General features: G+C 41.0%; 1 protein-coding gene across 4 annotated transcripts in view; it reads left to right on the top strand.

The window, feature by feature from the left end:
• Nucleotides 1-219: 219 nt before the first annotated feature.
• The window catches only part of SERPINB9 (serpin family B member 9), a 60534-nt gene continuing 46671 nt past the window's right edge, over nt 220-14082 (top strand). For 2 of the 4 annotated variants that reach the window (XM_078055624.1, XM_078055623.1), the window contains exons 1-2: nt 231-686; nt 877-943. The gene's annotated coding sequence lies outside the window, so the exon portion shown is untranslated. Of the gene's footprint in view, nt 687-876; nt 944-14082 lie in introns of all 4 variants that reach the window. The other 2 variants (XM_078055621.1, XM_078055622.1) reach the window with 2 other exon arrangements.

Below are 14082 nucleotides of genomic sequence, written 5' to 3'. Positions count from 1 at the left end.
TTTATTTGATCCTCAGCAATGAATAAACCAGGAAGGATCTGAGCCCCAAAGGGTTAAGTAGCATGAACAAGTTTTTGCAGCCTGCAAAGGCAAGAACCCAGCTCTGGGGTCAGTACGTACGGATGGAGGCGGAACCTCCGCCTTTTGTGCGGCTGAGTGGAAACCAGGGCTCCCATCAGGACAGCCATCAGCAAAGCAGCGCGGAGAGCCGAAGATGTCCCAGCCTCTAACAGGAAGTCTCATTTCGCTGCTTCTGTTTTCTCATCTGCAAAAGCGGGGCTGGGACATTTCCAGCCCTGAACACACACGAAACTGGACCTCGAACCAGGGCCATGGGTGTGGAGCTAGGGCCGGTGCCGCAGCAGGCTCTAGGAACCCGCGGGGGTGGCAGCCCCTCCAGGAGTGCCAGAGGGACGTGCTGGGGAGCCCATGCCCCCCCACCCCTCGATTCTGCTGCGGTTCTCAGAGGAGGGGCCTCGGGGCTGCGGCCTCACTGAGGGTGCAGGCCTTGGACGCCTGGAGAAAGGCCCTGGGCGCAGGGGAGTGGCGGCGGGGGGCGCCCTGCGCGGGCCTGCACCCTCTGCACGCCGACGGCCGGGAGCCCGAGGACGGACCGCAGAGCCTGGGTAGAAGGGGATGGAGCGAGGGGCTCGCGCACCAGCTGATCCTGATCTTGCACGCCGCTGGTGGGCAGCACGGACGGGGCCCCAGGACTAGCGCTCAGCGATCCTGGCGGGTGGAGGGCGAAGCAGGGCCCAGCGGATGGGAATCCCAGCAGGCGGGCCGCAGGAGGTGGGATTTGGACGAACCTATGGAGGCCTGTTGAGTTCCCTTCCTTGCTCTGGTTTCATTGCGTTCCTAAACACCTGTCCACAGGGGACAGGACTCTGAATCCCGCCGCCCGGATCGTCTTGAGCAGTGATCCAACTTCCACTGGCTCCAGGTGAGTAGAAGAGCTGCAAGAAATTTATGCTCTAACGTGTTTAAAATAGGTTCCAGGATTGTAGGTGGGTTTTGCTTATTATTATTTGGAGATATATATAGTAATTTAAATTTTTTCTACAATGAACATGTATTCTTATATAATCGGGAAAATATTATTTAATACTATGTACAGGAAAGAAAGGCTTTGTTATGTTTAAATATTGTGGAATTGTGTTTGTATGGTATGTGGGGTCTGTTCTTTCCTTTTTAAAAAAAATATAGCTATCATGCTGTGCATTACACCCCAAGATTAAATATTTTTTGAGTTTCTTTTTTTTAAGATTTTAAAAAATGTATTAGAGAGGGAGAGAGGGAGGGAGTGAGAGTGGGGAAGGGCAGAGAAAGAATCCTGAAGCAGACTCCCCACTGATCACAGAGCTGACTAGGGTCTCCATCCCAGGTCGGGGAGATCATGACCTGAGTAAACCAAGAATCTGGGTTTCAACTGACTGAGCCATCCAGGCACCCCAAGATTTATTTCTTATACCTGGAAGTTTGACCATCTTTACCCATTTCACTCACCCCTGCTCCAGCCCCCACCTCTGGAAATCACCAATCTGTTTTTTGTATCTATGAATTTGGGGTTTCCCCCCCTTGTTTTAGATTCTCTACATAAGTGAGATCATAGAGTATTTGTCTTTCTCTGACTTACTTCATTAGCATAATGTCACAAATGGCAGGATTTCCTTCTTTTTTATGGCTGAATAATGCCATAAAACACTCTGTGTGTGTGTGGTTGTGTGTGTGTGTGTGTGTGTCTCACATTTGCTTTATCCATTCAGCCATCAGTGGGCACTTAGGTTGTTTCCATGTCTTGGCTATTGTAAATAATACTACAATGAACATGGGGATGCAGATATCTTTTTGAGAGACTGATTTCATTTACTTTGGATATGTATCCAGAAGTGGAATTACTGGATGATATGGTTTCACCAATTTACAATCCCACTAACAGTGTGCAAGGATTCCCTTTTCTCTACATCCTTGCCAACACTTGGGATTTCTCATCTTTTTGATAAAAGCCATTCTAACAGTTATGAGTTGTTATCTCATTGTGGTTTTGATTTGCATTTCCCTGATGATTAGTGATGCTGAGCATCTTTTCACGTACCTGTTGGCCATCTGTAAGTCTTCTTTGGAAATATGTCTATTCAGTTCCTCTGCCCATTTTTTAATTGGATTGTTTGTTTGCTATTGAGTTGTATGAGTTCATATATATATATATGAGTCCTTATCAGATGTATGATTTGCATATTTTTTTCCCATTTTATAGGTTACCCTCTCATACCTTTTCATACCATTCTATAGGAAACCATTTTTGGTGATGGTTTCCTTTACCATCATGGTATGGAAATTTTTTAATTTGAAGTTGTCCCACTTGTTTGTTTTTGCTTTTGGTGTCAAATCTAAAAAGAGTCATTGTCAAGACCAATGTCAAGGAACTCATCCCCTATGTCTTCTTCTAGGAGTTTTATAGTTTCAGATCTTACATTTAAGTCTTTAGTTCATTTTGAGTCAATTTTTGTGTATAGTATAAGATAGTGGTCCAATTTCATTCTTTGCATGTGGCTTTCCAGTTTTCCCAACACTACTGAAGAGACCGTCCTTTCCCCATTGTGTGTGTGTGTGTGTGTGTGTGTGTGTGTGTGTGTGTGTGTACATCCCCACTGTATATATAGTCTTGGCTGCTTTGCTGTGAATTAACTGACCATATATGTGTGGGTTTATTTCTGGGCTCTCTGTTCTGTTAATCTATGTGTTAATCTTCTGTTAATCTATTCTATCATTAATTTTTTATCTGTTTTTTTAATCCAATACCATACAGTTTTGATCACTGTAGTTTGTAATATAGTTTGAAATCAGGAAGTGTGATGTCTCTAGCTCTGTTCTTTCTCAAAATAGCTTTGACTTTCTGGGGTCTTTTGTGGTTCCAAACAAATTGTTTGTTCTATTTCTCTGAAAAATGCCATTGGAATTTTGATAGGGATTATGTTGAATCTGTAAATTGCTTTGAGCAGCAGGGATATTTTAACAGTATTAATTCTTCCAACCCATAAGCACAAAATATCTTTTTATTCAATTTATTTCATCAGTGGCTTATAGTTTTCAGTATACAGGTTTTTCACCTCCTTGGTTAAATTTATTCCTAGGTGTTTTGTTTTGTTTTGTTTTTAAAGATTTTGTTTATTTATTTAACAGAGAGAGACACAGCGAGAGAGGGAACACAAGCAGGGGGAGTGGGAGAGGGAGAAGCAGGCTTCCCGCGGAGCAGGGAGCCTGATGCGGGGCTGGATCCCAGGACCCTGGGATCATGACCTGAGCTGAAGGCAGACGCTTAATGACTGAGCCACCCAGGCACCCCCTAGGTGTTTTGTTCTTTTTGATGCAATTGTAAATGGGATTGTTTTCTTAATTTCCCTTTCTGATAGTTTGTTATTAGTGTATAGAAATACAGGTGATATTTGTATATTGATTTTACATCCTGCAACTTTGCTGAATTTGTTTATAATTTGTAACAATTTGTGTGTGTGTGTGTGTATGTGTGGAGTCTTCAGGGTTTTATACATATAATATATCATCGGTAAATAGAGACAATTTTACTTACTACTTTACATCCAGTTTGGATGTATTTTATTTCTTATTTCTGCCTTATTGCTTTGGCTAGGATTTCCAGTACTATGTTGAATAGAAGTGCTGACTGTTGACATCCTCGTAAGTACCAGATATTAGAGGGAAATCTTTCAGTTTTTCACCACTGAGTATGATTTTAGCTATGGGCTTGTCATAGCTGTGGCTTTTATTATGTTGAGGTATGTTCCTGTTATACCTGCTTTGTTGAAGAGCGCTTTTATCATGCATGGATGTTGAATTTTGTCAAATGCTTTTTCTGCATCTATTGTGATGATAATATGATTTTTATCCTTCATTTTGTTAATATGATGTATCACATTGATTGATTAGTGGATGTTGCATTCCTGGAATAAATCCCATTTGATTATGGTGTGTGATCCTTTTAATATATTGTTGAATTCAGTTTGCTAATATTTTGTTGGAGATGTATTTTCCTTTTAAATCGTCATAAATGCCTGAAAAGATTTTCTCTCACATTTCTACCATCTTATCCTCCTTCTTCCTCAAGTTCTTATATCAATTCATTCTTTCAAACGACTCAGCCTTAAAATATCAGTGCAAGCACAGTTCTGTTTGGAATGACCCTCTCTGAATTTGGCCTACAGTGGTCATGCAGTTGGTGGCCAGAGCCAAATGAGGTGCCCGTCCTTGGATGCACTTCAGTGTCTTTATTTCAGTAAAGTACTTTGACTTCTTATTATTCTTTCTGAAGCTTTAATGCATGGTCTGAAGAAAAGAGAATGGAATCATCAGGTAAGGCCCAACTGTTTTGTGAACGCACTGGGGCCATGTTTTTTATTCACTCCCTTACTGAGACTGTTTGGATCTTGGTGAACAGGGCAAGCCTTGCAGTCAGATGGAACCTGGGTTCAAATTCCCAGCAGTAGAATCTGTATGTGATGATCAAGGCACAAATCAGACTTAGCCAAAATATGCGGGGGATGAAACAAAACCAAATAGAACAAAACAAAACAAAAAATCAGTCTCATTGCTTGTGGCTACCACAGCCTTGACAATATAAGGATACAATGGAAAAGTTGAGTTTATCCCAGGAATGCAAAGTCAATACAACATGATCAAATTAATGTCATCTGTCTCATTTACAGAACAAAGGAGCAAAATTGTGTAGTGATATCAGTAGATGCAGAAATAGCTATCTAACCCTACAGGAGACGACAGTGGCTAAGAGACACAATAATAGGCCCATTTATTGATATTTTTTATTTTTTAATCAGCTAGACCAAATGCAGAGCCCTTTACATACACTAATTTAATTTCCATAGATACCTTTTGAGATAAATATCACTTATATGGCTGTTGCTATTTTTAATCTGTAGACAAAACTTTAGATACATTTTCTTCTCAACATTAGAAAAGAGTTCCCAGTATTATTAAAAACCCTTTCTTTTTTTATAGTCATTTAGATACTTTCTTAAATGCCAAGGACAGTTATGTTACCAGTTTTCTTGAAAGTCACATGTACCCATGTCACTTTGCTAAAAGGTAGTGAGCTATAAAGGGAAATGAATGCTGAAAATAGGTGTCATAACTCTTCTGTGAACTTGTAGCTATTTTAAAAATATTCTTTTTTAGGGGCACCTGGTGGCTCAGTCAGCTAAGCGTCCAACTCTTGGTTTCAGCTCAGGTCATGATCTCAGGGTCCTGGAATCCAGCCCCGAGTTGGGCTCCACACTCAGGAGGTGGAGTCGGCTTGAGGATTCTCTCTCTCCCTCTGCCCCTCCCCCTGCTTTCTCAAGCACTCTCTCTTTCTCTAAAATAAATAAATCTTTAAAAAAAAAATCTTTTTTAGAAGTAACATTTCCTTTTCCTCCCCCTTTCTTAGAGGAAACAGATCAACACACAGCTGGAATCAGATTAGAGAACAATACACACATTTTTCTGAAAACAGAATTATTTTTTCAGTCTATAAAGTGTATGTAACACCTATACACATCTATATAACATGAAATATTAAAGTGTGAAATCAAATATACTTGCTAGGTATGTAGTGTATCCAAACTAGGACACCTGAAAATGAAAGAGGTCATGAAAATAATTGTTTTATTTTTAGAAATTGATTTACTGACTGCCAACTTGGTTTTTATTAAAGTGGACCTAAAAGTAATTCTTGTCAAAATGGTCTTTAAAAATATTTTTTTTCAAAAGATTAAATTTAACATATAAATTAAAGCACAATTTAAAAAATATATTATTTAAATGTTTATTTTTTTACTTATTTTTTAAAGAGTTTATTTTTAAGTAATCTCTACACCCAACATGGGGCTCGAACTCACAACCCCAAGATCGAGAGTCATACGCTCCACTGACTGAGCCAGCCAGGTGCCCCCGATTATCTAAATGTTTAAAAATAAACAGATAAGGGGCGCCTGGGTGGCTCAGTTGGTTAAGCGACTGCCTTTGGCTCAGGTCATGATGCTGGAGTCCCAGGATCGAGTCCCTCATCGGGCTCCCTGCTCAGCAGGGAGTCTGCTTCTCCCTCTGACCCTCCCCCCTCTCACGCTCTCTCTCTATCTCATTCTCTCTCAAATAAATAAATAAAATCTTTAAAAAAATAAACAGATTAATTATTCTTGCCACCTTTTAATATATTTTAATTTGCTTCTTAGCTGAATCTGCTGAAATGTCACTGGTATTTATTTCAAAAATTTATTTTTCGATATGATCTTATTAAAAATTTTTAACGATTTTTCATTCATTGTATTATTCACAAATTTGAAATTATTGTCATCATCACTTGGCTCTTGTCTGTTGACCAGCACTCGTGGCTTCTTAAGCACGTGGCCTGTGCAGCCATCCTGAGCCCCTCTCAGAAGGGCCCACACTTGGTTTAATGCTCTCTTATTATTGTCTTGAACCTCAAAGTTTTGATCAGAGGGTCCTTCATTTTCATTTTGCACTGGATCCTGCAAATTATGTAGCCAGAACTGCTGTAGAATATAGCATTTTTTTTTTTTATTGAGAAAACACTCATTTTTCAGATGCTGAGGGACCTAGGTAAGCTCAGAGCAAATTCTGAAAAATAAAGATCTTCTCAATTCTATTTTTTTCATATTAAAATTGATAAAGGAACTTTTCAACCTTTCATGTTTGTGGGCCCTGTTCCTGGGCTCCCGGGGAAGCTATACTTCTACCAGGATCAGAATGACTTAGCCACACTTCAAAGCACGGGCTCTATTTCTGCCCATAGCACACACTGTCTATCTGCTTCGTCAGCAAATAACCTAAAAGAAACATTTCAAACTAAAGATAAGAGTGAAAATCTCCCTAAGTTCCCACACCTCAAAGCCTGCAACCTTGCACATACTAAAAGCATAAGATAAAGTTTGTTATTTTCTGAATGTTATGTTATGTCCTGATGATTTGTAACTCTTGATATAACAAAAAACCATGTATGACTCTGTATTACACAGTCCTTCTGAGGAGCACTGACTTCTTTTTGAAGACTGAGTATCCTGGGCAGCTGGCCTCACTTGAGCGCAAATAAAACTGTCTTCTTTTTCTTGTTTAAGAAATTTTAAAGATTTGCTCATTTTGCATCGACAGAATGTATAAATATCTCAGTGGGAATATTTCCATAGCTGCAGTCTTTTTGCCTCCACACATTATGTGTCTCTTTTCCAAATACTTATATTGGACAAACCGTATCAAATTATTTATCTATATCACTCTTTTGAAGTTTTTCCCAATGTATATGCTACAAAATTTTTGACCTCAGTTTCATCAGATTCTAATATAGAGTATAAAGTTATCCAATTAAAAATAGGAACTCTATCTAAAGATTCTTCCCACTGGCCAAGAAATTCCAAAATTCGATTATAGAATTTCATAATTAAGTCCTGTGTACCGTTGAGCTCAGATTATTTAACTTGTTACTTTCTCCCATGTTTTTGTAGGTACAACTTTGACTATCTCCCTGTTTGCAAATTTTGTGTTTGACCATTAAAATTTAAATTTAGATACTCCACTCTTTGAATATTTTGATTAAACATTTCTAATTGTTTTTGAACAAAATGCACCCGACCTTTAGAGGACTCAGTTCAAAGGTGAACACCATCATTGGACATTTAGGCTAATTTAAAATCATTCTTCGAAAGAGCACACAGAACTGTATTCCATCTGCTAATGGCCACCAGAGAGGAAAAGCATGTTCTGCCATGTAGACCTCTGTTTTTGTATTCATCAGCGGCTTCATCACAAATAGTTTGTAGTCGTGATTATATAAAGAGTACTTGTAAATTTGCACAACTACATATTATATCTTGCTTGGAAGAATATTGCAACTTGTTAATGCGGTCCAAATTGTGTGTATTTCATAACCAACTCCAGGTCATTTCTTCTCCAGAGGTTTTTAACTTCGTAAGAATATCGAGTTTACACAGGGGTGTGTTCCATCAAAATTTGACTCATATTGTCTTTACAAACATCTTCACTGATACACATTTTAACTAAGTTTATAACAGCATCTACTCACAGAGTACTATAGATTTCACTGCCGGGAGATACAACTCCCAAAAGCTTAACTTTGATTCTATCTGTGAATTAAATGAAAACCTTAAAGTGCTTTTCTATTGGAAGCTTTGATGAAACTGGCTTTAGCAAGATGTAATTTTTTTTCTGCTAATGGAGCCAACACGTTCACATATGGCTTTGCTTTTTGAAAATGACAGAAATTAATTTAGAATAACAGTCATTCGATCAAATGAAAAAGTCTGCTTCACAAAGTGACATATATATGTACCCCCTGCAGCTGCCCTCATTAGATTGTTATCTGTGGGTAGAATCTTCTTAAAATAACTACCACCTTTTAGGGGCGCCTGGGTGGCTCAGTTGGTTAAGAGTCCGACTCTTGGTTTCGGCTCAGGTCATGATCTCAGGGTCGTGGGATTGAGCCCCAGGTCAGGCTCCATGCTCAGCAGGGAGTCTGCTTGAGATTCTCTCTCTCCCTCTCCCTCTGATCCTACCCTTCTCACTTTCTCTCCCTCTCTCTCAAATAAATAAATAAATCTTTAAAAAAAAATTAACTACTACCTTTTGAAGGAAATGCTGGTATTTTCTTATAGATAGCATCTTCTGGTCTTCACATGGTTAGAGATCACACTACGCTACCCACTATGGTGGATGGTAAATACCATTTTGTACACATTACACATTCCATTTCTTGACATACGAAAACTCAGTACTTAATTTTTGAGCCTGCTGTTTGCTGAAACGATTTACCGCAAAATAAAGAAGTATAACCATACAATAAGTAAATGTAGATTTTCACTCTATAATGAATGATAAAATCACTGTTGTCAGAGAGTTTAGATTTTTTTTCTATAATCTCTATAACTGGATTTTCTATAATACACCGTAACTGGACTGGCCAGCCTCTATTTCCCTCTACATATTTTACATATGTCTAAACTATAATTCTCTGTGTTTCCAATTGCTCCTGCCAGATGGTGGCTTCTCATAGGCCTTGCAGGAACCACGGCACAACCAAGAGACAACTGAAGGACCAGATACCTCTCCCACCCACACTAGAGACCAGAAGAACTTACCCGTCCCCAGATGCTGTGACCACGCACACCACCTCGTCAACAGATACACTGTGGCTTTATGAGTAAGTTAGTTCCTTATACCGGCATATCTTAGAGATACTGAGGTTTTGGTTCCAGACCACCACAATAAAGCGAATACCACAATAAAGCAAGTCAAATTGAATTTTTTATTTCCCAGCACATATAAAAGTTATGTTTACACTATACTATAGTCTATGAAGTGTGCAGTAATAGCATTATATCTAAAAAATGTACATACCTTAATTTAAAAATACTTTATTGCTAAAACTGCTAACTATCATGTGAGCTTTTAGTGAATAATCTTTTTGCTGGTGGAGGGTCTTGCCTCCTTCTTGATGGCAGTGATGGGTCAGTGTGGTGGGTGCTGGAGATTGGGGTGACTGCAGCTGTACCTTAAGATAGCAATGAAATTTGCTGCATTGATGGACTCTTTCTTTCATGAGCAATTTCTCTGTAGCTTGTGATGCTGTTTGATAGCATTTTATCCAAGGAGAACTTCTTTCAAAAACTGGAGTCACTCCTCTCACCCCCTGCCGCTGCTTGATCAACTAAGTTATGTCACATTCTAAATCCTCTGTTGTCATCTCAACAGTCTTCACGGTATCTTCCCTGAGAGTAGGTGTCATGTCAGGAAACCACTGTCTTTGCTCATCTGTAAGAAGCAATTCCTCATCCATTCAAGTTTATCGTGAGATGGCAGCCGTTCAGCCCCATCTTCAGGCTGCACTTCTAATTCTAGTTCTCTTGCTGTTTCCACCACATCTGCAGTTCCTTCCTCCACTGGAGTCCTGAGTCCTCAAAGTCAGCCATGAAGGTCAGAATCAACTTCTTCCAAACTCCTGCTCCTGTGGATATTTTGGCCTTTTCCTGTGAATCACGAATGTTGTGAATCCTTTCCAGAAGGTTTTCAATTGACTTTGCCCAGATCCATCAGAGCAATCACTATCTCTGGCAGCTCTAGACTTACAAAATGTGTTTCTTAAATAATAAGACTTGAAAGTTGAACTGACTCCTTGATCTATAGGCTTCAGAAGGGATGTTGTGTTAGCAGGTGTGAAAACAACATTCATCTTGTTGTACGTCTCTGTTGGAGCTCGTGGGTGACCAGATACGTTGTCAGTAAGTAGGAATATTTTGAAAGGAATCATTTTTTGGAGCATTAAGTCTCAACAGTGGGCTTTAAATATTCAGTAACCCATGTTGTCAACAGATGTGCTACCATCCAGGCTTTGTAGTTCCATTTATAGAGCACAGACCAAATAGACTTAGCATAATTCTCAAGGGCCCTAGCATTTCTGGAATGCAAATGAGCACTGGTTTCAACTTCAAGTCACCGGCTGCATTAGCCCCAACAAGAGAGTCAGCCTATCCTTTGAAACTTTGCGGTCAGACATTGACTTCTCCTTTCTAGCTGTGAAAGTCCTAGATGGCATCTTCTTCCAGCAGAAGGCTGTTTTGTCTACATTGAAAATACATCGTTTAGTGCAGCCACCTTCATTAATGACCTTAGCTAGATCTTCTGCATAATTAGCTGCAACTTCTCCATCAGCACTTGCTGCTTCACCTTGCACTCTGATGTCATGGAGAAGGCTTCTTGTCTTAAAGCTCATGAACCAACCTCTGCTAGCTTCAGATTTTCCTTCTGCACCTTCCTCTCCTCTCTCAGCCTTCACAGAATTGAAGCAAGTTAGGGCCTTGCTCTGGAAGAGGCTTTGGCTTAAGGGAATGTTGTGGCTGGTTTCATCTTCTATCCAGACCACTCAAACTTTCTCCATATCAGCAATCGGGCTGTGTCACATTCTTATTCATGTGTTCACTGGAGCTTTTAATTTTCTTCAAGAATTTTTCCTTTGCTTTCACAACTTGGCTGTTTGCCGTAAGAAGCCTGTCTTGGCTTTCAACATGCCCTCCTCATTTAGCTTAATCATTTCTAGCTTTCAATTTAAAGTGAGAGATGTGTAACTCTTTCTTTCATTTGAATGGTGATTCATTGGCCTATTTTCACTATTGTTGTGTCTCAGGGAATAGGAAGGCGCGAGGAGAGGGAGAGAGATGGAGTGAAGCAGGACACATACAACATTTATCGATTAAGTTCTCTGTCACGTATGGGCATGGTTTGTGGTGCCCCCAAACAATTACGATATAACATCAAGGATCGCCAGGCATAGATCATCATCACACATATAATGACAAAGTTTGAAGTATTACGAGAATTACCAAAATGTGAGACAGAGACACGAAGTGAGCAAATTCTGTTGGAGACTTGCTTGTTGCAGGGTTGCCCCAGACCTTCAATCTGTAAAAAACAAAACAAAACAAAACAAAAAACAACCAAACAACCAAAAACCCAAAACCACAGTATCTGCAAAGCTCAATAAAGCAAAGTACGCTAAAACAGCACAACAAAATGAGGTCTGCCTGAGTGATGTGCGTGGAAAGGGAGGGCCTGGAGAAGGTTGGGAGAAGAGGAGCAGACTCACTAGTTGCCTTTCAGATTTCACCCCACGTTATAGTGAGCAGTGAGAGCGCTCCGCATTGCTATGTCAGTTAGCAGTTTACCGTCTCTGGGCTCTAACTCCACCCTTCATTGACACTGTAAAACCTTATCAGTATTGGGGCGCCTGGGTGGCTCAGGTGGTTAAGCGACTGCCTTCGGCTCAGGTCATGATCCTGGAGTCCCGGGATCGAGTCCCGCATCGAGCTCCCTGCTCAGCAGGGAGTCTGCTTCTCCCTCTGACCCTCCCCACTTTTGTGCTCTCTCTCTCTCTCTCTCATTCTCTCACTCTCAAATAAATAAATAAAATCTTAAAAAAAACAAAAAACAAAAAAATAACCTTATCAGTATTACTACTTCACCAGCGGGGCCAATGTTGGGATTCATCAGTAGGGGGCCCTAGAGAGACATTCGACAGCAGTAGAAAGGCACTGATTTCCCTCCCAGATGCTGGTCCTCCTGTGGTTCTCACTGCTGGGGTAGCAGGCCACAGCGCCCAGCTCCACCTGCATGCCCCTGCTTGGCCACCCCACCCCCCCGACAGTGGCCTTTCTGCGGTCACGAAGGCTGCAGCCTCAGCCCACTGTATCCCTACCTGGCATTTTGCTTCTGCGGACCAGCTCCACCCACCAGCAACAGCAGATGGCTTCTCTGGGCCGGCTCTGACCCAGGCCCGCTGGCCCGTGGCTGGCTTCATGCGCCCGTGGCAACCACCTCCTCTCCAAGGAGGTCTGAATCTCAGCGGGGTCTCCCAGGCCCTTGGTCCTTTCATTGTCTTTCATTGTCCACTCTTCTCGGCCCTGAGATAGCAGCCGGCCCTTTGCACCTCTACTTCTACTCCCCTGGGAGTCCCATTTCACTCCTTTGCCTATCGAACAAGTCTGTATACTGCTTCCCCCGTTCAAAGAACTGAGGTGGTTTTGTCTCCTAACCGGGCCTTGACTGATGTAACTATGAGTGTCACACAGTGTCGGAAAGACCAGGGCAGAATCTTGACATACTAAGTAAAGGTCTACCAAACGCCTCCCGGTTTAATGTAGCTATTAGCAAAAATACTCCATTAAAAATGAAAAAGGTGTGACAACTGCTGAACTAAGTGGGACACCGGACAACAGCTCTTATTGGGACTGTCCCAGACAAACCAGGGTGTGTTAATTATACCACACCATGTTCCATATACTTTACTACACTATACCATACCATGCCATACCATATACTTCTAGGAGGGTTATATTTCTATTTAACTTGCCACCTGCAATACATCCAGTCAAAGCCCCCCAAAAAGGAATGGACATATTTAGAAGACAAATAGACTGCTCTAATTAATTGTCATGCAACTGAACAACACGGGTTTGAACTGCACAGGTCTATTTTTATGCAATTTTTTCCCAATAACTACAGTACAGTGCTATAAATGGATTTTCCTTATGATTTTCTTTTTTTTTTTTTTTTAAGATTTTATTTATTTATTTGAGACAGAGAGAGAGAGAGCACATGAGAGGGGTGAGGGTCATAGGGAGAAGCAGGCTCCCTGCCGAGCAGGGAGCCCGATGCGGGACTCGATCCAGGGACTCCAGGATCATGACCTGAGCCGAAGGCAGTCGCTTAACCAACTGAGCCACCCAGGCGCCCTCCTTATGATTTTCTTAATACCATTTTCTTTTCTCTAGCTTGGTTTATTGTAAGAATATAGTATACGATATATATAACAATCAAAAGATGTGTTAATTGACTATGTTCTCAGTAAGGCTTCTGGTCAACAGTAGGCTATTAGTAGTTAAGTTTTTGGGGAGTCAAAAGTTATACACAGATTTTTGGCTGTGCGGGAGGGTGGGTGCCCCAAACCCCGTGTTGTTCAGGGGTGGACTGTACTTCTAAATAACACCCTTATTATTAAGAGAGAGAGTGACAGGACACTAACAAGTCATTACTGGCCATTACCAGGTGGTATCATGTCAGAAACACTTCTGTTTCTCTCACAAGTTCCTTGAAACACAAAACCTGGCAAAAGTCATGTGATGCTTTTGAAACTGAGGTCCACTGGGTTATTCGCACATTCCTGGAGCATGACAGGTGCTCCGCAACATTTCTTTTTAAGAGCATGCTTTCATTTGGGTAGTAATCGAAACATTTGAACATGAGCATGTTTTGGGTGATCTGCGTGACCCCTTGATAGCTGAGTACTCTGAATTTAGGATCGTGTTGCTGTGACATGGTACTAGCTGCAGGGTAGCAGGGGAGTGAAATAGGACAGAAGCAGATCTTCTGTAGGCGATTCATTAATGCTGTAGACTTGCCAAATAGCACCCAAGAAGGTTTTATGTCGGCGTGAGTGGAGAGAAGTGGTGGGAAAACTGGGGAGAAGAGAATGCACATGTTAGTGTGGAG

Source organism: Halichoerus grypus, chromosome 9 (genome assembly GCF_964656455.1).
Source record: "Halichoerus grypus chromosome 9, mHalGry1.hap1.1, whole genome shotgun sequence".
NCBI classification, from domain to species: Eukaryota; Metazoa; Chordata; class Mammalia; order Carnivora; family Phocidae; genus Halichoerus; species Halichoerus grypus.
The sequence above is the reverse complement of the archived record's forward strand: the minus strand, read 5'-3'. Positions and strand labels throughout refer to the sequence as shown.